This window comes from Seriola lalandi, unplaced genomic scaffold (assembly GCF_002814215.2).
Source record: "Seriola lalandi dorsalis isolate HSWRI2012SDOR001 ecotype SW California unplaced genomic scaffold, Sedor1 jcf7180002054801, whole genome shotgun sequence".
Lineage (NCBI taxonomy): Eukaryota > Metazoa > Chordata > Actinopteri > Carangiformes > Carangidae > Seriola > Seriola lalandi.
In genome coordinates, this window is record NW_019525354.1 from 437569 (window position 1) to 463037 (window position 25469).

A 25469-nucleotide genomic window follows, 5' to 3' on the forward strand; every position below is an offset into this window, starting at 1 on the left:
GTTTCCCCTCTCTGCCCTTCCCCTCCAATCACTAACCTTGAGGTCATTTTCATTCAAGCTGCTTTTTTTGTCTCCAGGCTGACAGACTGTGTTCTTACAGTGATGACACACAGGAAAATCGTTGTGCGAATGCGCCTAAAATGCACCGAAGATCTATAATCACCCAAAGCACTAACCCGGGGATCAGAGATGCTTTGGCCGCATTAGATGCAGCGGATTCTCTGATCTGCACAACCGAACTACGCAAATGGAAAGAAAATGCTTCCATGTAGATTCAACTAGGACGCACATGGGGAGCAAATGTGATCAAACCTCTGTCTTCAATTTGACAAAAGTTTTAATAGTGGTAGCAGTCTTATAAAAAGCCCTTTTCCTCACGTATTAACCTTGCATGAATGTTGTTGGATATGACCTCTTTGGTATAAGGTTCATTTTAATGATAGGTGTAAAGATGGGGCTCTTGCAAGCTCCTTCTTTGATCATACTTAAAAGCAGCTGAATATATATATATATATTTTTTTTTTTTTTTTTGCAGTTTTCCTTTCTGTCTTTTTTTCCTTTTGTTTGCCTCAGGCGCTCACTCAAACCTTGACTGCCCAAGAGAATACATACAGATAACTCCTGTTAATATACCCTTGACGTACTTTGACACATTGTATAATGTGGCAGGGATAATTAAAATGCCAAAAAAGCAACAAATCCAATCACAAACTATGCCTTTGACAACTTATTTGCCTATGTTAGCAAGCCTTTAGTGTTTATCTGTCAGGCCACCTAGTTATTTTTCTTCAAAGTAGAAACAGCAGGCTAGGAAACATTCTTATAACTAATTCATATGTGATTGTATGTATACTGCAGATTTCTGTACACACGTGTGCCATTCATTTGCGGAGTTGCAAGTTCTTGCTTAGACCTTAAACTTCTCTCATCTTGATATGATCCTGCATGTCGGCCCCACCCTACACGCTTCCAACTCTGCAATCACTCTGATGTATCACTGTGAAAATGCATCACTTTAAAAATACATGATAAGAAACGTTCTTTCTGAGGGAAGAGTTGTGCTGAGTGGTGCTGAATTGAAAAACAGCTCATTAGTACACCTACCTGGAATTAAAGGGTTTAAATCTTCGTCTTAAAAAAAAAAGAAAAAGAAAAGAAAAAAAAAAGTGCATTATAAATAACACATGAGGATGAGTCAAGTTGTTCAGAAAAGTAAATGCTGGGTGAAATAAAGTTGAAAAATAGTCAGGAAATTGTGCGTTTAATTAAAACTCACTGACCACTGGGTTTGAGAAATGGATAGTAGTTTAGTAGTAACTATGTATAAAAAAAATTAATGATAACACTGTAGCACTTGTATATTTGATAGTATAATGATATATAATTTCACTGTGAGACGGCTAGAAATAATTAAATGATAGGAGGCAGAGTCGGCGTGTGTTTCCTGTCAAATTACAGTCGCCGGCACAACAATTTCCAATGTGCCACCTGTTCAACAGCAGCATCAAGAAACCCTGAAGACCCATAGCAACTACCCTCTGGGTTATAATTAGCGCCGGTTGAATGACTGCATATAGGACTCAGGACAGACTGGAGGGCCTAACCTAGAGGCACTGTCTGCCGATTTCTCTTGAGCTGAGTGCCTGTTGCGTGAAAGAATGATTACAGGTTTGCAAGATCTTTTATTGAAAGGTTGTTTCTTTTGCCAGGGAGAAGTCCCGGCAGTAACTCAGAAGAACATTATCATATTATTCAAAAATCTCTGCCAAGTTAATGTCATTGCTGCATGGTTGGAACTCGAGGTGTGCTTCAGATTTTTAAGGCGCGCTTTTGCGAGACAGTAATCACTATATTGAATTATTTTGAAGGCACTTTGCATCAAGTATTAGTAAGTAATTTGAAAATCAAATCTACTGTTATTATAGCTGCATTAAAGTATTTCTGACCATTACAAATTCAGAGCAGCGGAGTCCTAATTCTATGAAGCTGAAACAGTTCAGTATTTGTACTATCAAGCCTTTAAAACCTTTAAAACTTCCTTTATTCCATGACATAAAACAATCCTCCTTTTCATATTCCAATAGTCTTTTTTCCTCTTGTTTGGTCCAGCAACTCCTGAGAAAACTATCCGTGTCTTTTTTGGCTCGCAAAATGTTCACCTTTCTTCACCAGCCTTATGTTTACTCGGATCTTCGCCATTTCATGCTAAGCAGGTAACGTACAGTCAACTTATGTTTGCTGAAAATGGCTTCCCACGGTTTTATTTATTATTTATTTTTTGTGGGGTTCAACCATATGGACTGACAAACGAAAACAATGAGCTGAATGCTGAAAAAAGCTGTAGAGTTGCTGCCGTGCTATTACTGTATCCATGCTACACTGTACACTATGTTTACCCTCTGGTCCTTCTTCCTGTCAGAGATACTGTGAGTGAAGATAAACCCCAGATATTGTCCATCCACATTCCGGGACACAGCTAAAACAGAAAAGGTTAGGGGGCTGGAGGAAGTGCTGCTGTTCATTCATCCCTCGTGACAGTAAAGTAAAGTAAAAACCAAACAAAAATTAAAGGTTCAACAATTCCTGCCTCCTTTGATGTCATCTTCTCCTCCTCCAAGCCACAGTGCAAAACAGCATAATGGATGGCTGGATGTTTTCCAACATGAGACAAGTAAAGATGTCAGAACAATCTTTAAACACTTGAATCATTGGATGAGAACACACTTTCGAACGTATGGGAATCAATTTATTTTGTTATGAAACATTTCCCCCGCTCTCCTCCCTCGCTACGCCCCCCCCCCCAACTCTCTGCCTGATGTTCATGTTTGCCAATGCTAATAAGGAGCCCAAAATAAACATGCAAATGTGAGTTTAAGACCTACTTCCAGATCAGTGCAGCGGCTTCTTATACACTAAGTACAATAAACGTACAATAATTCAAATGCCTTGTGATACTTCATACAGTCAGTCATACAGAATTATTACTGTATAGATAACTACAAATTAAACCATTCTGAATCGAGGTTTATTTAAAGCAGGCAATTACTCACTCCAGTGTCCTGCTAAATTCCCCCAAATTTTCCTCCTTTTAATAGTAGAAACTGGCAGAAAAGGTCAAATCAAAAGTATATTTTTATGTTTGTTTGTACCTTTTTAAATTGGAACAAATGCCAAACACACTGGACTGAGTTTAAATATGATTTAAACCTATTTCAATTTCCAAAATTAATTGTTAAAACTTTAACGAGACAAATATTAATGCCAGTTATTGTATTCAAATTCTCCTCTTGCAATTTGCAGTGCTATGTCAATGCAGCGTCTGTTTAGTTCATAGAAATCTAAAAATAAAGAACTTGAAATGTCAAGCATCAGCTGTCAAACGCGGCACAAATCAAAGAAGACTTCTAAATCTCAGTATTGTCCTGTGTAGATCCACGGTATCAAATCCGCCTTCAGGAGGAGGAGAAACATGATTTTGACGTGCACTTCTGATAGCAAAGGCGAGACGATAAGATGATGACACAGTTTTCTTCGGGAGAGATGTCAGACTCACTGAGGGCACAAAAGTAGAATCCACGTATCCCATGAAAATATAAAAAAAAGCCAAAGGTGGAGGAATACATTATCAGGAGGTGTAGTAGAGCTGGCCGTCATACCCAATCATGTCACTTGTTTTTCTGTTCTTGTGTTCAGCACCACAGCACTCACACTTTTTTAAATTCTTTTTTATTTTGATGGTGAGTCTGGAATGAAAAAACACCACTAAAGCCCCCCCCCCCCAAAAAAAAAAATCTCCTCATGCCAGAGGGAGAGAATCACCGTGGGCGTTTATATACGGCACCCTAAATTAAATTAACATTGGAAGAGATAACGCATGTTCCTGTGATCCTACAAGAACCGTTGCCCAGTGTGAGAATTCAGTGTCGGTGTTGGTGAAGAGACAAAAGGAACCTGCGGCAGACTGTTGAGACACTTTGGCTGTGCCAGAGCAGCAGAGTCCTGCCAGAGCCTGACAGAGCCACAGAGTTTACAGCTACCTGCACAACTGTCACTCCGTGCATAACGGCGCATGCTGACAGCTCTGGGTCGAATAACAGCCACAGCGCACTGCCACAAGTGTATTTAGTTATGACCTAAATGATTTCATATATTTGTTCCCCAGATGAGGGATTCAAGTTGAAATTGCTCAGCATATCAGCCACAGAGAATGAATAGGAATTATTCCTGTTTTCCTTTTTTTAAAGAAAAACTGCATATAACTGTACCTTGAACCATGCATTTTAGCTATGATCTATACAGGTGGGCGGTACAAGGACGTTTATGCTTATTATTAACAGCAGAATTTCAGTGCTGCATAACCGCTACTGAAATGCAGCACATTTTTCCTGTCCTTCCACTTAAGCGCAGCGATGCTAATAGTTATTCAGCAAAATATCAAATGTGTGTTTTTGGTGTTTCATTTCGAATCAGTGTGTTTAAAAAAAAAAAGGTCCAGGTAGAGTTATTGAGAGGTTAACTGGTGGTGCAAATAGTAAAGCATTGGCTCGTTCCGTATGTGAGGTCTGTGAGTTACAGGAGGGCATGTGTGTAATTCAGCGAAGCGGAACTTGCCAGAGCCACTTAAAGTCCTCCCTGGGCACGAGACAAAATAGGACCTTATGGCCTCTGATAATATCTTTCAGAAATAACTGTGTTGTAATTGATCATTCCGCATGGACGCCCTTCATTCAGCTTAGCTCTTCCTGATGATACGCCCCAACCCGAGTAACGTTCTTTCTGCATTTTTCAATACAGTCATTTCTAGCAGTTTTCTAGTTAAAAAAATATTGGACCTGTTCAGTGATGCAGGTTTTGACTTTGAAGTGAGGGCTCGGCAGTGTCAGTCTGACATGTGCTCAGCAAACCAAAAGCATGCATTTAGCCACGGTTGGAGGGCGTTGTAGAATATATTAGATGGAATGAGGGTGCACTGCAGCGGTGGCCACCACCTGCAGCATCGTGTTGCTTTTGGTGACACACAGCAGTGGTCATGACATTCAGACACTGAGAAGCTGTGTGTTCTTTACTCATCAGCATCTGCAATACACAGCACAGAAGTGAATTCTTGATCATTCAAAAAGGCAATTAATTCGTTTACATAATTAACCTCTCATACAGTCTCTCAGCTTTATCACAGCAATATTCTGTTTGTAGTAACATCATCTCATACTGCAAAATCCTTTTTTTCTTAACTTAAAAGGAGTAAAAGATCCCCCCCCTGCAAAAATCTGTAGGACACATGGTCTCCCTTCGCTGAAAATTATCGCCTGCTTTCAACATAATGCTTCCTAACTTGTGTGTGCATTGTATCAACAACACATAACACGGAGGCTCAGTTGTGCTGCACAGATGATGCAAAGCTGCTGCAAGTTAGCTGTGTAGCTGAAGCAGCTTGATACTGCCACCTTGCCAAAACAGAAACATGAGGAGGAAATACAACTACAACACAATGTGTATGGGTATTGAGTTTTTTATACACAGTGAACCATGAGTATGGGTTTTTAATATTTTTCGTTATAATTGAAATATAAAGCCTTGATGATAGTATAAAAAAGCTAAATTACTGTGCCAAACCAAAGTTGAGAAGCATTACATAAAAATTTATAAGGGTGCATTTTGCATTTTAAGAAGTGTTTTTAACAGACACAGTTTAGCATATTAATTTCCACTGCTAAGATATTTGAATGCGTTTGTTCTAATGTGATGATACTGCGAGTATCGAGGACTAAGTGTCTTGCAACTAGTATACAAAGCTTTAAATACAGATTTAATGAGCCCATGATAATGATGGATGTTTACGTATGAATTTTCAGTGCAATTTTGGCACCAATTAAATTTAGTTAAAGTCAAAGCAAATGGAATTACCCTGCCTCGCTCGTTTTGACATTGAGATTTGTTGCTGCCTTTAATAATGATGATCATAGAGGGAAAAGTGAGACTTGCCTGATGGTTTCTTTTACTGTGCCTTTAAATATCCATACGTATTTAATGGTTTCGCTTTTATTCACCTCAGCATGGAGGATGAAATCAAAACCACCGTGTGTGTCTGTGCGTATGTGCATTAAAAGCCTGGCAAAGCTCAAGGTAGCTCGTGTCTCCTATTACCATGGTAACTTCTTCCCTCATTAGTATGAAGCCAGAAGCAGAAAAAAAATAGTTGTTGACTCACTCATAGTGCGCCTGCTATGGCAGTTACATTCAAATGTTCTATCATCGCTTATCTTTTGCATTATATTTTCTGCATTTATTCAGACTGATCTGACATCAGAGTATCTATCAGCTAATAGTATGAGTGACTGCTGTCGTGAATAATTCATGACAAAATTTGCACATTTGATTGCTTCAACAAAAGCTATGCTGACATAAGATATTAGCTCATATTTAAACGAACATTGATTTGTTTTATGTCCTTTCCTTCAGAACCCATCTGTGCAGATGGATAACTAGTAAAACCAGAGTTTCATAAGTGTTCACGCCTGTGTGTCTGTGTGTGTGTGTGTGCATCTGAATGCCTTAGGGGACATGTTCATCTATCCTGATGAGGAAGCACATGAAATCGCACAAATGCAATAAAAAAAAACCCTCTGCTCTCCCCTTCCCCATGAGGAAAAGAGCTGTTTCTATTGGTTCTTTGCTGTAGGGTTAAGCTCAAGGATAGGCTGAGAGCGACTGTGCGTTTGTCTCTGTCTCTGTGAGCTTGTTTTTATTTTTTTGTGTTTTCCCAGGACCCAGGAGACATTGACAGCAGTATTAACAGAATCTGATATGACAAAATGAATCACATAAATGAAGACCACAGCCTCTTAACTTTCCCTTCCTGTTTTTCTTCCTCTCATCTTCCCTTTTCTACGGGGAGCCAGTTCAGCGATTAAATTGTCACTGCACCGTCAGACCTTGACAGGCTGCACTAATCCACGATGCTGTCGCTCCTCTGCTGATCCATCCTGCTAGGGAGGACGTTCTCCAGGCTAAAAGCCAATGGGCCATGTCCCCCCACTACCCACCCAGCTGCTGTATGAAAGCAACACAATTATAAACGTGGGAGCAGACTTACCTGCTGGCAACATACCATGACAGACCCATCATCTCGCCTTGGAACTGAGTACAGTTGGCAGATTAAGTTTCTGATGCAAGATAATTAATTGAGAAAAAAATATGCTGGTGCCCCAAATGTTAAATTGTAGTACATCATCTGCTCTTTTCCTGACCGCCAACAAGTAGACACTTTATATCTCTCATTATCTCTCGATATATGAGTTATTTATTTGCCTCTACAAGTCAAACCTTGTTTCTCCTCCTCTTCACTACTACGTGCATACTAATATATAAACATAATTTCTCCGTCCACGCTTCCATCTTGGTTCTTCCTTTTTCTTTATTAATTTTATATTCTGCAGGCCCGTCACAAACGCTTGCAGATGAAAGACTCACATGTCCATGTTCAGCTAACAAAGGCTGCCTTGTTTTTCCAAGCTACAAGACTTAATGAGCATGGGACAGACACGTTGTCAAGAAATCCACCATGGCTTCAGACAATTAAAGCTTTCAAATGTTGTTGGACTATGATTTACTGTTTAACATATTCAGCTTAGTTAAAAAAAAAAAAAAAAAGGAGAAAAAAAAGTACATTAAATTGCTTTGTTGATTTCAGCCATGCATGCTTGTGTAATAGCTTAATAGAAGGTACTGGAATGTCAGTTGCCCGAAGGTGATAAAACCCCTTTTACAGTCAAACTGAAATTAAATTAATTATTGCTAAGAAATCCTTGGTGTTATAATGGAGTGATTATTGACCTCTTTTGCAGTTCCAGGTGTCCTGCCAACACTGGCGGCCTGTAGAAAATGCTTTTTGGGCCACAAGGGATGTTGGTCGTTGCAGTTCTGCAAAAGGCCACTAGAGCTAATTGGCAGTAAAGCCGAGTGGTGCAAAGCTGATTCTAAAATGTACTACAGTTAATCACTGCAATGGGAAACGCCCTCCCGGAGGCCTACAAATGTGTTTTTTTGTTGTTTTTTTTTTTTTAAGTTTTGTCCACGTTTGAGAATCTAAGAAATATACACAGTAGCTGCAGCGTCGATATTTCCTCACATAAAAGTGAATAGGACTCTACTGACTTTAAGACATCTTGCCCAAGGTCTGAGCACAAAGGTGTGCCTCTGTCGCTGCTGTGTTGCCTTCGAATCTGAAATCAGACAAAAAGAATTTGAAAAAATATGTCTTTCAATTCACATCACCATCCTAATAAATGGATAAAAATTCTGTCCCTCTACAACCACCATAGAGAGTAAATCATTTCATCACGGTATGCTCCCAATTACAAAGTCACAGTCACAGAGGACTGTGCACAGATACATTTGGAAAAACTTCACATCACAATATGAGATGAGAGGCAAAAACCGACACAGACATGAACACAGCACCTCTCCCTCCGCTCTCTCTTCCCCCTCATCAAATGCGCGCTAAGATTTTCGATAAAGTAATGACGGAGCATTTGAATGTAACCACCACAAAGAGACTGCATTGGATTTGAAAGCAGCAGCGCGGCCCCTGCCAGTTGCCTGCTGCACTTTACTTGTCATTTGGTTGTGAGCTCAGCTGGTGAAGGATGACATCTGCTTCTCATTACTGATGTTTAGACTAAATGATTTTCACCGGTGGACACAGAATAGAGACCATACAGCTACATCATCGTGTCTGAGCCCAGAAAACACTTTGACAGCTGATTTTGATAACTCTCTAGCCTCCACATGCAGATGGTACCTCTCTGGGACTTCTTTTTTTTTTTTTTTGTTTCAAGGACTGCCTATGGTGTCTGTTACTCCCTCATTAGGACGAGATGACCAGACTGAAGAGGATAAGAAGAGGGACAGGTGCTAGTTGGTGTCTGACAATTACATGTAATTTTTTGTTAATAGGGAAACAATGTGTGGGAGAAGAGCTTCCTCTCATCTCAAGGGTATCAGACGGCAGAATCTCTCAGATCAGGAGTTCAGGTGCAGTTTAGACCTCAACCGTGCTAAGGCTTGTCATCTGTGCTCCACCAGAGGGAGCTCTACTGATTCCATCATTACAGGTAGAAACTAGACATTTTAAGTGCAGCTCCTTTGTATCCTGCTTAGGAGGTATTTTTTTGTTAAGGTCCAAATGCTAAGGTTAATAAGTGTGTTTTTTGTGTATCATGTGAAGCAATGTCTATTTTCTTACTTTACCTGTAAAGCTGTTGTGTTTTGTCTCAGAATTGTAGAATTCAGTGGGATAGATGCAGGATACAGAAAGATTAGTGAAATAGCCCTTTGTCTTCCTCATTTTTCGCTCTCTCTCTCTCCATCAGAAGTTCAGTACAGTAAGGCTCAGACCCTCTTTTTAGGATCTTTACTGGCTTTGCCTGAGCTGTAGCTTGTACATTTTATCTGCAGGAGGGTGTCAAATAAGATAAACAGATCAGTTAGTTGGGAAACACAAGGCAGAGGATTGAGCAAAAACAGATAAGAAGACAGCACAAGAACAAGCAATAGAAAATGTCTGGGAAACAAAAAAAAAAGAAGGAATAGGTGCAGTTGGTGGTGCTTAACCAAGGTGATATTTCATCATCAAATGATCTGACATGATTCTTTATTTTCCCTGATATCTTCGTGCTATACTCGGCATGTTTTCGCTAGAGGGTTTGCTTTGCTTTTTGCACCGGGAGAACTGTCCATGTTTATTGATGGAACACTCCTGAATTGAATTTGAATGTAATTAAGTAAAGTAGCAAATGGAAAGAGACAGAAGAAATCCCATTGTTCCACCTCAACCTGTCTCAGGCTGAGAACAATTATCCAGCAACAGACTAGTTTAATCCATGTTCTCTGGAAACAACAAGCAAACTGGGGATAAATATTCATTTGTCAATACAGAAAGATGTTAACTAAGAGAGCTGGGACAGAAGGGGGATGCTCTGGCTGCTGAAAGAAACAGTTACAATCATTGAAGCGAATTTTTCTTTTAAAAAAGAATTGATTTTATTTGTACTTAAAAAATACTAAATGATAATAATAATAATAATAATAAGAAGAAGAAAATCAGATTCAAAGACTTGAAAAATTTACAAGAATCAGCCAACCAGCACTAATCATAGTTCTGAGAAACAATAGAAGCCTTATGGACCAATTAAATTATATCACCACCTGTTGATATGAAGCTATTGCCCCTTAAATTTTCTTTAACCAACTACATAATACATTTATAATAAATTACAAGTAAAGGTATTAAAACATTTAGAAGTTACAAAAAGGAACATGAATAATTTTTTTTTTTTTATGTCAACACCACATAGTAGTAATGCAACACCCCTCATATATATACTGAGCTGGATGTACCACTGGGCGTGAACAGAAACGAGAATCAACCTCTCAAAGTGCTAATAACATTTTTAAATTGAATAACTAACCATTATTGGGACCTTAAATATTTATTTTTCCTTTTAAAGACCATTTGATTACGTGACAATGATTACATAGCCGTTACCACCAGCAGCCAGGTCTGCTGATTCACACACGTGTGATGTAACCACAGTGAATTTGAATTAAGCACATCAGTCTGTCATGTGTGCACTCAGCTCGAGGCTAAGCCATCTTATCTATATGCAAATCTCAGTTCAGGGACCTTTTTTAGAAAGCTACACAATGTATGTGTTTTTTGTTTTTTTGTGACAGACTACTTGGCAGGAAATGCTGCTGTGTAGTGAGTTCTTGAGCAGACATGTCAGGTTTTATTGGTGAATTCATATGGGAGGTGAAACGTGAACAGGTCACACTGTGACTCTATGGAGGTACTGATGGGGGAAGAACAACATTGGCAGTGATTCATGGACAGTTTTCTAAGCCCCGCCTCTCTTCATTACTGTTGCTACACACATAAGAGGTCTTGAATATGCACTTTATAGCTAAAAGACTGAAGCTAAAGGTGTTCAATCAAAATGGCAGCATCTTCACCAGGTGATCAATTTGGGAGACATGTGACACTAAAAAAAAAAAAAGAACCAGCTTCAACGTATCATGAGAAAAAGCTTTTTATATTTATTGGGCATGAGGACTAACCAGTGTGTTTGGTAAACTAACCCTGTCGCTGGGATTTTAGCAAATCAGGTCGGTTATTTATTTTGGCAGCTTATGACAATCAGAACCTCTTAAGCTACATCCACACTAATACGTTTTAGTTTGGGTTTGCCACGTTCACGCCTGGCGTTTTTGAGCCTCTAAAAGAGAGACTTTTGGAATCACTGCTGACCCCGTTTTAGTTTGAAAACTCCAGGGTTGCGTTGTGGTCTGGACTACTGATGGGATCTTATCAGTCATGGCTACCAGTGGTGAATGCAGCATGGACATGCTACAACATATTACAAGTGTTGTCTTTGCTAGCAGCTGTTGTGCAGCTAAATTCTTCATTTCAATGCTATGACTTCCTTGTTCGTAGTATTTTTTGCAACTAGCCAACTGCAAAGTGGACCATCTGTTTCCTGTTTAAGCCAGCAGACGAATGCCCGGTGTTTGTGAATGGTCATGTTAAACATGTACTCAGGTGTGTTAGTATGGACGGAGACCATTTCTTATGCGGAGCTAAAACACTCGTCTGGACAGAGATGGTTTTTGTTTTGAAACGCTGTTTTAAAATGAACCGGATGTCGCCTTAGTTTTACAGGTTTAACAAACAAGCATTTGCAATAACTTGTGAGCATGGCATGCAGGAAAACAAGTGTAGCGTTGACTGTGATGTTTGGCATTGTGTCATTAACTGGGAATTGAGAAAACCCACCTAATGTGATGGAACTTCATCTTAAAGTGAAGTTTTATTTTCGTTTGACTCGTTGAGAGAGGGACGTCATGAGTCTGACCTCATCAGTTTAAAGAAACGGAGATTAAATCCAGGCCTGTTGTTTCAAATGATCTCTGATGAATGGACATTGTAGCTAATGCTCCATGCTCTGATTGACCTCTGCACAACCTTTGGCATGGTAAATAATGAAGTGAGGAATTGGTTTGGGACTGATCAGGACTGTTTATCTGTCAGTATGTTTTGGGGTTTTATTGGTGATTGTGTTACTTCTGCTTAAGTTAGTATGCATGGTGTGGTTAGCCACAGGTTTGTTTCATTTCATGGCAAATGCTGCCATCTCTGTCAAATATGTAGCTCCCAAATGTCTTTGAACTACATGCAGAAAGACACTGAACACAAACAAAGACGTCTTCGGCTCGTTTGACTCTACAAAGTACATTGAATTTTAAATCCCAGAATTTGTGAGTTTCATTTGAGTTATGTTTGCACTTTCAGTAACATAACAGAAAGTTAATCCCATCATGTTTTAATGAATAAAGAGCAATGCAAGGATCATTTTACACTGACACAATTTTATCAGAATTAAAATACTTGCTGGTATTGTTTCTCGATTGTCATGCTCAGAAATCAAAGCGCATAGACAAAATTAATTAAAAAGTTGAATAAAAAGTCAATGAAATACTTCAATGGACTTAATGTTTAAAAAAGGCTAAATATATCTGTAATTAATGAATCACAACATTCACAAACATGCGCCTATTCTTTTTTTTTTGCTGAAGCCACAGAAAGTCCATGATAAATGCCAACAGGCACTACTGTATTCTCTTTTTGTCTGCACCCAGAAGTTTTTTTCGGTTGAAGAAGCTGTCTAAACTTTTCCAAACAGTTCAGTAGATATCAACATTTTTACAGGAAATCATGACAGTGATTACATGTTTTGAAATGCCTTTGGGTTCTTGGATGTTGATGTCGTTGAAGCTTTGTTGATATTTTTGCAAGCGTGCCACTCTCCTGCTTGTCACTGCCGTTTCTATGAGTCTCTGCAGAACTCCGCTTATGAAAGGTCCTGCCATCTCTAATTAGGTGTTGTCATTGTGTTGCAAACCAAAGCTCGTACAATATTTTGAAATTCCCCAAAAAGGGCATCACAGAACAGCAGGGCTTTTACATGTCCCAACTTAATCATACTTGTTTTCACAGCCAGCATCAAACTTAATAAAATCCATAGATGTACACTCAAGTTGTATTATTAATCAAAAGTACAGTATGTCTGATTTAATCTTTGATGGGGTTCAGAGTTGCCACTGTGTTTTTAACTCGCTTGCATAGGCCTGCTGGATGCAGCACATTAAAAATAATTAGGTTGCCTTGACTGATTGATTGTAAAGTAATACTACAGTGCTTTCTCTGATACACATACACCCACTTACAGGGAGACAGAGAGAGAGAGAGAGAGAGAGAGAGAGAGAGAGGGTGGGGGGATTATTTAAAAGTGATCTTCAAAAAAAATCATTAAATCCAATCTTTTGAGTTACTTCGCCTGGTAGGTTATTAACACTAGTAAAGAGAAAATGAAGTTTCACAGGAAAGCAAGACACACACACACACACACACACACACACACACAGAGAGAGAGAGAGAGAGAGAGAGACTAATGCTACAACACCGGAAATGTTTGATTAAGGGATACATTAAAGCCACCTTCTTATCTTCATGCCAATGATTTACAACGAAATTCAAAAGAACATAAAATCTGGGGGAAAAAAGTCACACCATAAGCACTGAATTTAATCACATTCAAACAACTTTTTTTTAGCTAATTATTGGTTAAATCACCAGAAAGCTCCAAATTGGCCTGTTTTGAGATTCAAAAATCTTTTTTTTTTTGTTGAATGAAAGCTTTCTTGTCTTTTTTGTGTGTGTTTGAGTGTGTCAAGGCATTGTCTGTCATGTTTGACAAATGTGTGGCAGAAGCTGAAAACTGGCATGAAGTCACAAGCATAAGACAAGCACATCATTAGATTTCAATCCTCCGCAAGCTTGTCATAAGTCTGAACAGAAGGTTAAACTTTCTAATTGATGTCCTGAGCTTCCTTAATCACTGCTTGTGTGAGAGAGCAGAGACCTGAGAAAGAGTACGACGGAGAGAGAGAGAGAGAGAGAGAGAAAGAGGGAGACAGAGAGAGAGAGAGAGAGAGGAAGATTAGAGTGTCTTGACAAGCAAAGCCTTTCAAGTTTGTAAGTTTGAAGTGCTAATGACATGCAAATGTGTGCAAATGAGTGTGCACCCACCCCCTAAAACTCTCGCCGAACACTTGAAGCTGAGTGAAATTCTGCGCTCGCTGGTGTTTGTCTATAAATAGTGGAAGTTTGGGGAAGTTGGACTGTTTTTAACTTTATTAGCAGTAGTCCAGATCACTGGAAACCAAACAGGACCAGGTCTCTTTCCAGATTAAAATTAATTTAATTCTTAAATTAGTAAAATGTTTTTGTTATAAATATGTATGTCACAGTGACAAATCTAATGTATGCATTTATGAATCAAATTAATAGCAACTTGACCGAGTTATACTGATAGTGATAATCTGTCTATATATATATATACATACATATATATATACCGGGGGAGGGGCGGTTGAGGTTCAACTTGATGAGCCTGACCTTAATTACATAAAACACCCACTGTATAATGCAGCGAAACTTTCAAGAGAGAGCGATGACAAGACAAATAAATGGAAGAATGAACAGATCAATGATCCAATTACCTTAGCTGACACCCAAATCCATAGACAGTGTGGAGAAAGATGGCAAACTAATCCATTTCGCAGCAGTTAACAACTTTAATAAAAGTTTGCTTGTACAACAAAACAATTAGCAACTGTGTGGCACAACGAGAGATAAGATGAATGATGGTTTCAGACAGGAAGTGGCAGAGTGGAGGCAAAGAGAGAGAGCATATAACGTCATGGTAGATTGAGAACAGCAGCTGCTTTTCAAATACCGAGGCCACACGAGGAAACTTTTTAAAACCCTTCGACATTTCCAAAGTGAATCGCATCAGAAAATTCTGTCTTTTTTTCTTTCTTTTTTTCTTTTTTTGGACTCGCTCCTTTACACACTAGATGATTAGGAAACAACTGCAACGCACACACAACGATGTAGCTGAGGTAATCCTCCTGACTGCTGATATGTCACTGACGTCAGGACCTCTAATCTCACAGCATCCTGTGTGATCACATGTGCATTAATATGCATATTGATGCCACAACGAATTAATATGCAGCGATAAAAGAAAAACCTACAAAGTGGAATTTGCCGTGGCAGGTGAGGAACGTTGATCCCCTTTTAAAAGGCCTCACGCATTTGCCGATACGCAGCAGTTCTCATATTATCGGTGCGGCTCAGAAAAGTCAATTAGGGACGATGGACGGATAAATTTGTAAAAATCTGTCATGACCGTCACTCCCAACTGAGCCTCTAATTAGGATTTCACATTTGATTGTTGGGAAGGATATATCTGGTGGACTTTGGCGAGAGTGTAACATTACTTCTACAACTGAAAACTGTAGTCTTAAGACTGTGGAGACAAAAGCAGCAGACCCTGCAGCGGCGTTGCCTTGGCAGCAACAAAGAGATGCAAGGAGATGCTTCATTGTTAGCATCGTTACCGGTCTGTGAAACAAACTCTGAAGTGTATTTCTTTCAGTTCAACACTTACACAATAAATATTGGCAAAACTGGAGGACTCTCTTCAGAAAATACTCATATTTTTCATATAAATTCAGTCAACGTTCCCCTCTGTGTTTATTCTGTGAGAGGACGAGGATAGTTCTTATACTTTATGCTGTTGTTCTAGAAAAAAAAACAACCTTCAAAAATAAACTTATGAGAGCAATAGAGCCTTGATATACTATCTAACTTTTCACTACCATTAAGCTCTTGGGAGGTTATATGTACTTTCTTCCCTTTTTTACGTGCAAGCAAGTAGCATACCGTGAGTGTGTGTACGAAGAGCAGTTGGCTACAGTGTTGTATGATATGCTATACACAGACTACATGAGGGTGTTGATGAGAACTGCCGGGAATCAGTGAAAACAATGAGCTGAGACTTCCACTCTGCGAAAAGCTACAGAAGTCAAGTTTGATTCTCAGCGGGAACAGGAGCAACCTTTTTACATTTGACTTAAAGTTCATGTCAAAAATGTTACTTTAGAAGATAAATACTTAAGTTGAATATTTGCCTTTTGCCTATGTCAATATTAATAGGAAGAACATTGTTGATATTAAGAGTCAATTTAACGTTTAAATGTTTTATGAATTGGAAATCTCATGAAAAAGCCTGGAGGAAAAAATTCATAGAGACAGTCTGTATCGCCTACCTGCAGCAAGGTGAAGTTATTTCTCTGTCATTTTTTCAAAGAAAAAAATTTAAATGTCACCACATGCTGCTACTGTTTTCATGAAAAGTCCAAAATAAGTATATAATCTCTGGCATCCCCTTTCAAATTGTCATTTTTATCCTGATCTTTTAAAGACCCCCCACTTCATCATTTCTGGAGGAAAAGAAGGAAAAGAAACTAAAAAGTGCTCTCAGCTTGACATGCTAGTTTTCACTCATCTTTGTGCAAATAGGAAGGCCATATGAGACTGAGTAGTGGTTCAATAATGCTGCCTGTCCATCAGAAAGGTCGGCGTCTGAATTTGAATGGACTCTTATAAGTATGAGAATTTGATTTAGGAGATTTTTGGCGCTTGTTCATACTTTTATACACGACTGAATAAATACACATCTCTCCTTTGACCAGGTCAATGGTATGAACAAAGAGTTTTTTAAAAATCCAATATGAAATGCAATTGGCTGCTTCATGTACTGGGCTGCACGCGCTCTTAGCAACTAATTGCCAGGGAGATACTAATTCAAGTAAACAACAACTGAGGGACAACAGTAGATTAAGAAAATAACACTGTTATTATGTTGGCAGTCTTTTGCTTGTATTGCGCTGCTGAATTGACAGCTCCCCAGAAACTTACTATAGAGGAACAATTCCCCTCGCTGGGCAAGAAACTCTTGATTATTGTTCTAAATACTTCTCTATTCTTTGTATATTTTGTTCCTTATTTGACAAAATAGTAGTTTTCAAGCCACAATTACAAAAGCTCATCAGCAACACTGGAGTCTGAAAAATGACAGAGCCCACTTACTTTCAGTATCTATCACCTCTGTGAATCTGCCTCAGAGTGCAGTGGTAGACTGAGAGAGCTTCAATGAAATTAGCAAATGCTTCTTTGTTTCCTTTGACTCAGGTGTAGCATTCGATGCTGTTGGTCTCCATATCCTTTGGTTTGTGGGCGTCTCCTCTCAAGTTCTCAGCTGGTTTTGCTAAGGTCTGACTAGTAAATCAGATTTATACATGATCTCTAAATTACGATTTTTTTCAACAACTCCGAACTTATTCTGTTATGCAAGATATCCCTCCTTCGGTTACATACCCTATATCAGTGGTTGCCAACCTGTGGGGAAGGTATTGTAAGTGGGCCGACAAATCATTAGCAAAACAGTATAATTTTGGTGAAAACAATGTAATTAAAAAATATATACATAAATAATATTTTTAAAGGTCTTCAAAAGAAATGATCTTTAAAACAAAAACAAATTTTAAAAAATATATTTTTTGTAATGTGAAGGCCTATCAGCCACTGTGGAGACTTTGGAGCTTCCTACATGTTTCCGCTGCTTTCAGTTCAGTCCTGAATGTGCGCACGTTATCATTAAAATAAATAGAAATTCCTCTGAGAAACGCATTATTTGGCCGCCATATTGTCGTCGAGTCAGACGTGGACCGACTGCTTTTTTTAGGTTTTCCAGTGAGCTGTGAGCTGGAAAAGAAAAACTACATGATTACAGTATTGTTTTTCACACTAATGAAGATAGCATGTAACATCACATAAAAACACACACACAACAGTTCTTCTAACAACATAACCCCACAAGGTCGATTGTTTGCCAACTGCACTGAGGCATTATTCAAAAACTAAAATAAAATCTACATTAAATTATGTGTGGATTACTTATTCTATCTTTTTCTTTAGCAGCTGAGAAAAAGGAGATTCCTAGAGAACCAACTCCTGCAATGCAAAGGCCTCCTCAGCTCCACACACATGCACACACACACACACACACACACACACAAACACACAAACACACAAACACACACAAATCAGCCATCCTCAAATTTGCAGCCCAAATATCTACACAAACCAGAAAACACAAACATAATCCAGTCTCTCTTCACTGACTGTCTGCAAATGCACATATCGATTATGTCCTTGGCTCATGCCTGCATTGAAAAGAAAAGACACCGAGGGAACAAAAACCTTTGACAATAGGAACCCCTCTATGAGGACAAGCCTCCCACTATTGTTAGGGAACCAGACACTGTCTCAGTATTTAAGTCCAGACTCCATTTATTTGGCACAGCATACAACCCACCTTAACTCCCACCTTGTCAGTCAGTCTCTTTTATCTACTGCCATGCAGTGTATCTTTCACTTTCCTCTACAGATGGGCCCAGTATTACACAGTGCCGTGCACACATACAGTATCATGGTTATATGCACACTTGCTCTGGCCCAATTTGTTTGAGCCTTATACGTCTGTTAAATCTCGTTTTCTTTAATGCATGCGTGAGTGTTATGTTTGTTATGAGATAAAGTTTAGGTGTAGAGTTAGAGTAGTTTAGCATTAAAAAAAAACCAAAGTGCAAATGAACTAAAGTGATGAAGGTACAACTGGCATCTGTGTGTGATGAGAGAGAGGTGAGAAACAAATTAACAGTAACTGCAGGTGAAATAAAAACCCAAATGATTATAAAAGTATCTCACTCTCTTAAATCTAATAGCAAGAAAGGACAAAGGACTGTTAAATCTGATAACAGCATGTGATTGGTAATGTGAGTTAAATGAAAATGACAACGTGAAAAACTTGAATTTGAGAATGACAGAAACAGTGTTAATGATAGATAAAACCTTTCTGATGGTTTAGAGAGTATGGTAAGTGAACACGAATTTGCCTTTCAAAGCAGCAATGTGTGTCAGCCATGTGGAGTATGTTTCATATCTGTGAATGGCTGCTTGCTGCTGCTGTATACAGGCTGGGTGAAACTTTAGGGGCATTCTTATCGTCCTCCAGGATAGCTAAAATAATGTTTTCTGATGGACTAAACACACACAACAATGAAGATAAATGATCAGAAACACACGCTGGGAGAAGTAACTCAGATCACCAACAAAGAAGGCGCTCAAGACATTAAACTGACAGCGGTTATGCCTCTTAGGAAAGCGTCTGTCTGAGAGGAGATGAGGCAGGAAGGAAGGCGAAGAGGCCAAACAAGAATAAAGTAGAAAATCACTTAATGCTGTTTAACACAAGGTGAGCTGAAGTGACTTTACAGTCCACTTTAGGCTCTGCAGTGCTTTTCACCGGCTAGAAAGCTTCTGAAAACGTGTAGGGTATTTGCCCCCCCGGCCGGACAAACTGGTACCAGTTGCTCCCGATGTTCACTGTTAGAGTTGGTTGACTACGGTTTGGTCCATTGTTACCGTAGGCCACTGACATTCCCCGTAGACTTCTGCTTGGATGGGTGTATGATTTGCTTACCATGTCTTATATAAGCAATGTTTCTCTTTCTCACCCTCCCTCTCGCTGTCTCTCTCTAAGCGTTTCACTACTGAGACCAGTTGTTTATGTTTGACATGGACTGATGTTAAATTTCCACCTCAATCTGCCTTTTGGTCCTTGTGTATGTTTCCTGATATTTTTCAAACTAATCCTCAAATTTAAGTCAATTTTTTAGAGTGCCGTGTCCTTTTGAAAATGAAGTCACAGTCACAAGATTGTTTTTTAAATAGCGAATCCTTTGTTATGATGATAGAAATGGTTCCACAAATGGCTCCTATTATCCAATCCTTTTCAAACGCTAAAATCGTATCTGTGGATAGATTCGATTCAAGATACTGATTTACATCTTTCACAGAGGGAGTCCATTAACATTGAATGACACGGGGGGGTGGACAAAAGAACGTGAACACCTGAAACATATTGTCAAATGCAATCTAATGCAACGGCAGTCTCATGCAATAAATACCACCTTTGTGAAGCTTCAAATGTTCAGAAGTTGTGACTCTTTCTGAGAGTCGGTTTGTGGTGTTGTTGTAGAGCATTACCAACAATAACCGTCAATTTTCAAAATTCAAAAACTTCATAAAATTGCCATTTATTTCATGACTATTGAAATGGATTGCCTTATACACTATCAGTGTGCCATTGTGTCCACCCTGTGTTCCCTTGCAAAATACTACTTAACTGGAAAAAATATTGAAGAAGCATGAATCGATTTTCGAATAATAATCAAACAATTATCTCTTATGCCTGCCATGATAAGCAGGTAGAGTGGGTTTATCAGAGATGCTTTGCTGAAAACAGCTGCCTGCTGCATCTTGAAATAAGAACCGTGAGATTGAACTAAATAAGTAAAGTTGCGCTGAAAGATGCTAAAATACTCCTTAGAGGAAAAGGGAAATGCAGTCGCATAATAATTCTGTGTGAATTCATCCCCACAAGCGACCACTCTCACATTACACATAGCCCTTTGAGCCATTGTTTATATAAAAGTGCAGCTTAGTGCAGCTTTAACTAAACTCATATTATACTTATTTATTACACTTTACTTTTGACACACATTATTGTTAATTGTAAACAGTTTTTATATTATAATCTACATTATATTCAGCATTTTCACAGTGTCTAATATTGTGTCTAATATTAATCTATACAGATTTGTATCGTCACACAGATGTATAGATTTACTCTCATGCGCTCACCTGGTCTGCTGCACATATCGGCCAGCATAGTCTAGGCCCCAATACTCACACCTAGAGCAAATGGCTCTACATCAATACAGCTGATGCTAATTTATGTTACAAGCTGACTCAAAGAGGTTGGATTATCATGTAGCGGATACAGTGTCAATATGCAAGTGGGTCCATTATATCATCTGGAAAAACTGAGTTAATCTTTGCTTGGTCAGAGTTGCATACACTATTGTTGATGGGCAACTGTAAACAAAGTGTTATTGTGAATAGAGGCTTAATTTCTGCATATTACTGCTGCTCATTTAAATGCAGTAAACTGATGCAGTTGGCTGGAATTGCCGCGTAGATGGAAACAGTATCTTACATTACTACCATACTTTACTACAGAATCTTGTGTGGACGTACGGATGTTGTGTGTGATGAATATTTTTATATGACTGATAAAATATTTCCAACTTGCTGTGTTCCTATAAAGAGGTTCAACCATATTTAGAAGTCAGTTTTAAATGATGACATACAGTACAAGTGATGTACCATCAGTGGTTTTCCTCTCTCATGGCTCATATAAACTGTCAATATGATTATGCATAGCGATTGTGCACAACTACGAATGTTACAGTGTTATAAGTATAATATTATTGATATTGATTAACTTTGTTAAAGCTTGTAAAGTTCCATTATTGTGAAGTGTTCCCATAGTAGCACTTCACCTGACTTGAAAAGAGATTGTAATCGCTCTGCAGTCAGATAGGTGCTGATGATAGCAATCAGGGAAAGTGGCAAGACTGTGGATCAGTTTCAGCACCTCATCTGTGGAGAAAGGAGACAGATAATTTAAACCAAAGTCAGTAAGGTCAGCAGGGGAAGTAGTGGGGGAATTGAGGACAGGACCACTGGGTAGTTAAGAGAAGGAGCTTTGAACATCGTCTAACTTCCCGTCAAGACAGGTGACAGAACCCTCAGAGGGAGGAGGGCAGGAAGGCATGAGACGGCGGGGGTGAAGAGAGATACACAGAGAATTATTTGCTGAGGTTAGAAGCACAGGATTGGAATTAGACGAAGAGGGTTGAGGTAGCAGCTGAAATAAATGTCGATAAGAAGGCGAGTAACAACTGAAAGTGAGAGAGGTCATCAGACAAGGCGGATTTGAGCCACTTTCTTTCGGCAACCTGAACTCGTGTTCACTCAATTTGCAAGGCTTCAGATAGCAAAGAGGCAGTGGGATTGACAGGGAAGTCCAGAAGAAAGTGAACAGAGAAGGTCAAAGGAGAAGAAGGGGCAGATAGAAATATGGATTTACTGTAGTCAGATCACAGAGACGGGGTGTGAAGTGGAGGAAGTGAGATTAGGGTGGACGAGAAGGATGGAAAAATGCCAATGACTATTTTGCCAGGTGGTGATAGTGTGAAGCATGATGTATATTGAACGTAAGCATCTTGGGAGTTAAATGGAGCAAAAAATAGACACTATATCGAATGTTACCATGGTGTGAAAGAGTCTGACAGAACAGTTTAGAGGAAAAATAAAATTTTCTTCACCATCTTAATAGAAATCTATATCAGCCATCCATTTAACACTGCAGAAGGTCTTTGAGAAATGAGAGCTATCGATGGCAGCGCAGAAAGTGGGGGGTGGATGGAGGGGTGCAGTGTCAATTTAAGGATTCGTATGTTACTTTTTTGCTCAAGTAAAGCTCAATTAATGTTTGAGTTTCAAAAGCTTTTTCAGCCAGCATTATCTGCAGTGTTAGATTACAGCCAGTGTTTGCCCGAGGGCAATAAATATATCTGAAAATACATTCTTCTCTTTAACAGTTGATTGTCCATGCATTGATAAATGGAATTGTGGGAAATGCAAAATCTGATGATCCCTGATGCATTTAAACCGATTTAAAAATGTTCATGAATCAAATCTGTCTTTGTCACTCCAGTGCTTATTTGCTGTGCAATAACATATGTGTTTTATGCACCCCAAACATATGTTTCAATCAGCTGTTGTGTTCTCACTGTGAGCTACTGCAAATTTAACAGACTCGATTCAAAGCTCTCAAGCATCCACTGTGACTCTATCCAACCAATGACAGCACTACTTCTAACTCAGCTGTCACTCAACATGATGAAATGCTTGTTACACAGAACCATTTCTGCTAAGTGCTACACTTCAAGGACACCATTGGTTTTTGTTGCATAAATACTATGTGGTTAGCTATAGCCTTTGAATAATTGGACGTAACCTTAAACAAATTAAAGCTGTTGTAAAATGAAATTCAGCTCTCCGCAAATCTAGTAAATGCCTCAAGAATTCACTTTTTTATTTTTTTTCTCCCCTCACTTTCAGCTTCTTTTAGGTACATACTGTAAAAACCCACACTGTGATCATACTCACTACGCCCTGTTTGGAATAATTACTCTACTATCCATTTGCTCTTTCTTCAGAAATACCTGTTATATTCAGACCTACATTACTGAAAGAGATGATGCATTGATGCATGATCATTTCCACCCCCACCCCCCCTAAAATCCCTTTCTAGTATTTCTAAAAGATATCTGTAGCTGTGTTAAGGTTTTTGCTGACTCTCCTAACACATACTGTATGTGCACCTGCTGGTGTGATGTAATCACCCCTGAGTAATAGCCCTGTGTCAATTTTCACACAACTTACTCTGTAAAGACTATGTTTCAATACATTTTGTAGGCTTTAAAGAGGCATTCCACCATTTGATCACATGAAGCTCGGTTTATTCATAATGAAGAATATCATTCAGAATGTGAAAACCATTTAGTAATGTCTTCTTCAGCTCAGAAGGGAGCTCTCCAAAATTAATAAAACATAACGCTAATGATGTTATCAGGGTTACGGCTTGAGCTGGAGACGTCAAATATTTAACAAGAAGCCTGCATTTCAAACTGAGGGTGTGGAGTGGGCATTAAGGAGGCAGGGAGGGTCTGATGAAAGATGCTGTCAGGTTGCCTCATGGAAAATGTAGGATCCAATGTTTTTTTGGAGCTTGACCCAGGACTAAAAGTCAGGATATTTCGGGTTTGAATCCGTCTCTTATGTTGTGTTTCTTCATACATAGCTCTCTCCTACTGCCATGATCATAAGCAGTGAATATGTGGTCACATTTATATAGGATAGCCAGAGGGTTAGACAGATGATCGTTCAGCTGGACAAACCAGAGCTTAGCCGTCACTTTGAGTTTGACCCGGCAGCAAGAGAGTAAATGTGAAATTTGACTTCCTCCCTGGCGATCAATAATTATCACAAAACCATTTCACAGGCGACGTGTTTGACGGGTGATGGTAACTGAGCCCTGACAGAAATAAGATTTGGTAAACACAAAGAAACCTTTCAGATTACAGTGTTGTTTAATCCTGCTGGGCCTGTGTACCGCACATAACTGTAGATTTAGTCCAAAGGGAACAGATTACTGAAACCAAACGGGAAAATCACATATCCTTTGGCACACAGTGTAATTGCAGGAAGTTACATGCATCCAAATGTGAAAGGTTAGGAGTAACAAAAAAGGCAATTAGCTTTCTTCAGCCATTTTACGAAAACTCCCCTGAGACATGGTAAACAAACAAAAAGGCCAACTATTTTCCCCCACCAAGCTCTGAGCGCATGCATATTTAAGGCTCAAGTGGAAAGCAACCACTACGTTGAGCTTACAGTCTCAGAAGCCCATAAAAGACACTCAAATTGTACACTTTACATTTGTTGCTCTCTGTGGTGAAATGCTTTCTTATTGTCATCCGCACAAAGAATCCATAAAAGGTCTTTTTGTGTTTATAGAGGGAGTATAAAAAAATAAAAAAAAAACCCATAGAAATCCTATTTGTTAGTCTTCTTGCCTCTGCGGCTCTTGTCTGCTGCTATCAGTCTTTACAGTGATGCACTAGCGAGCTCCAGTGGGTTTATAGTTACTTTATCGCCCTCCATTAGCACCAGTGTCCTGCAATACAGCCATGTCAGTGACAGATCAATACGATGCAGGGGAGTTTGAATTGGCCACAGAGAGCTCCTTGATTCTTGCTATAAAATTTGTGTGACGTGGAGAGGTTGACACTGTGTTGTTCACTGTGGCCACTAAAACCACTGAATAATATTTCAGACCACAAGATAAGGAACCAAACAGTAACCTGCCGTCCTTTTGCGCTCACAATAGATCTGTATTATAAACAGAAAATATAATTTGGGTTCACATTGTGTTGTTTTTTTTTCCTACTGAATGCCGTTCAGGCGTCTGTTTGTCTTGTCATTCATGTGTGATTTTGGATAACTGACTCTGGAGATAAGATATTGTCAATTCACATTGTACATTATGTCCACCACTGCCTGCAAATGGCTGTTATTGTTGTAAATACGATCGTGAGCCTTTAGATATACGCCTTTATTTCTATATTTTCTTGCTCTCCCTTGCAATATCTTGACAAATATCTTCCATATATCCGTCTTTTTTCCAGGATTGACGCAGACAGTACGGTATTCTAATCACAAAGCCTGCACGCCACATTCATTTCTGGTATTGACGGTGGAGTAAAAACTGCAAGCAAAGTCAGATTCTCTTGTGTCTAGATTCGTCAGTGAACGTATCCTGGCGTGACTATGAGAGAAAAGTCATATTGAAAAGAACCGCAGGGTAACCACAGTTTTTTGAAAAACACTTCCAGTCATCCCAATTATCATCTTCCTTTGTGAGGTTATTCAGCAGGGTTCTCTTCTATGTGCTTGAAAGTCTGGG

General features: G+C 39.1%; 1 protein-coding gene across 1 annotated transcript in view; it reads left to right on the top strand.

Annotated features, from left to right (window-relative positions):
- nrg3b (neuregulin 3b) overlaps nucleotides 1-25469 on the top strand; it is a 180170-nt gene that overhangs the window by 92598 nt on the left and 62103 nt on the right. The gene's annotated exons all lie outside the window — the stretch shown is intronic.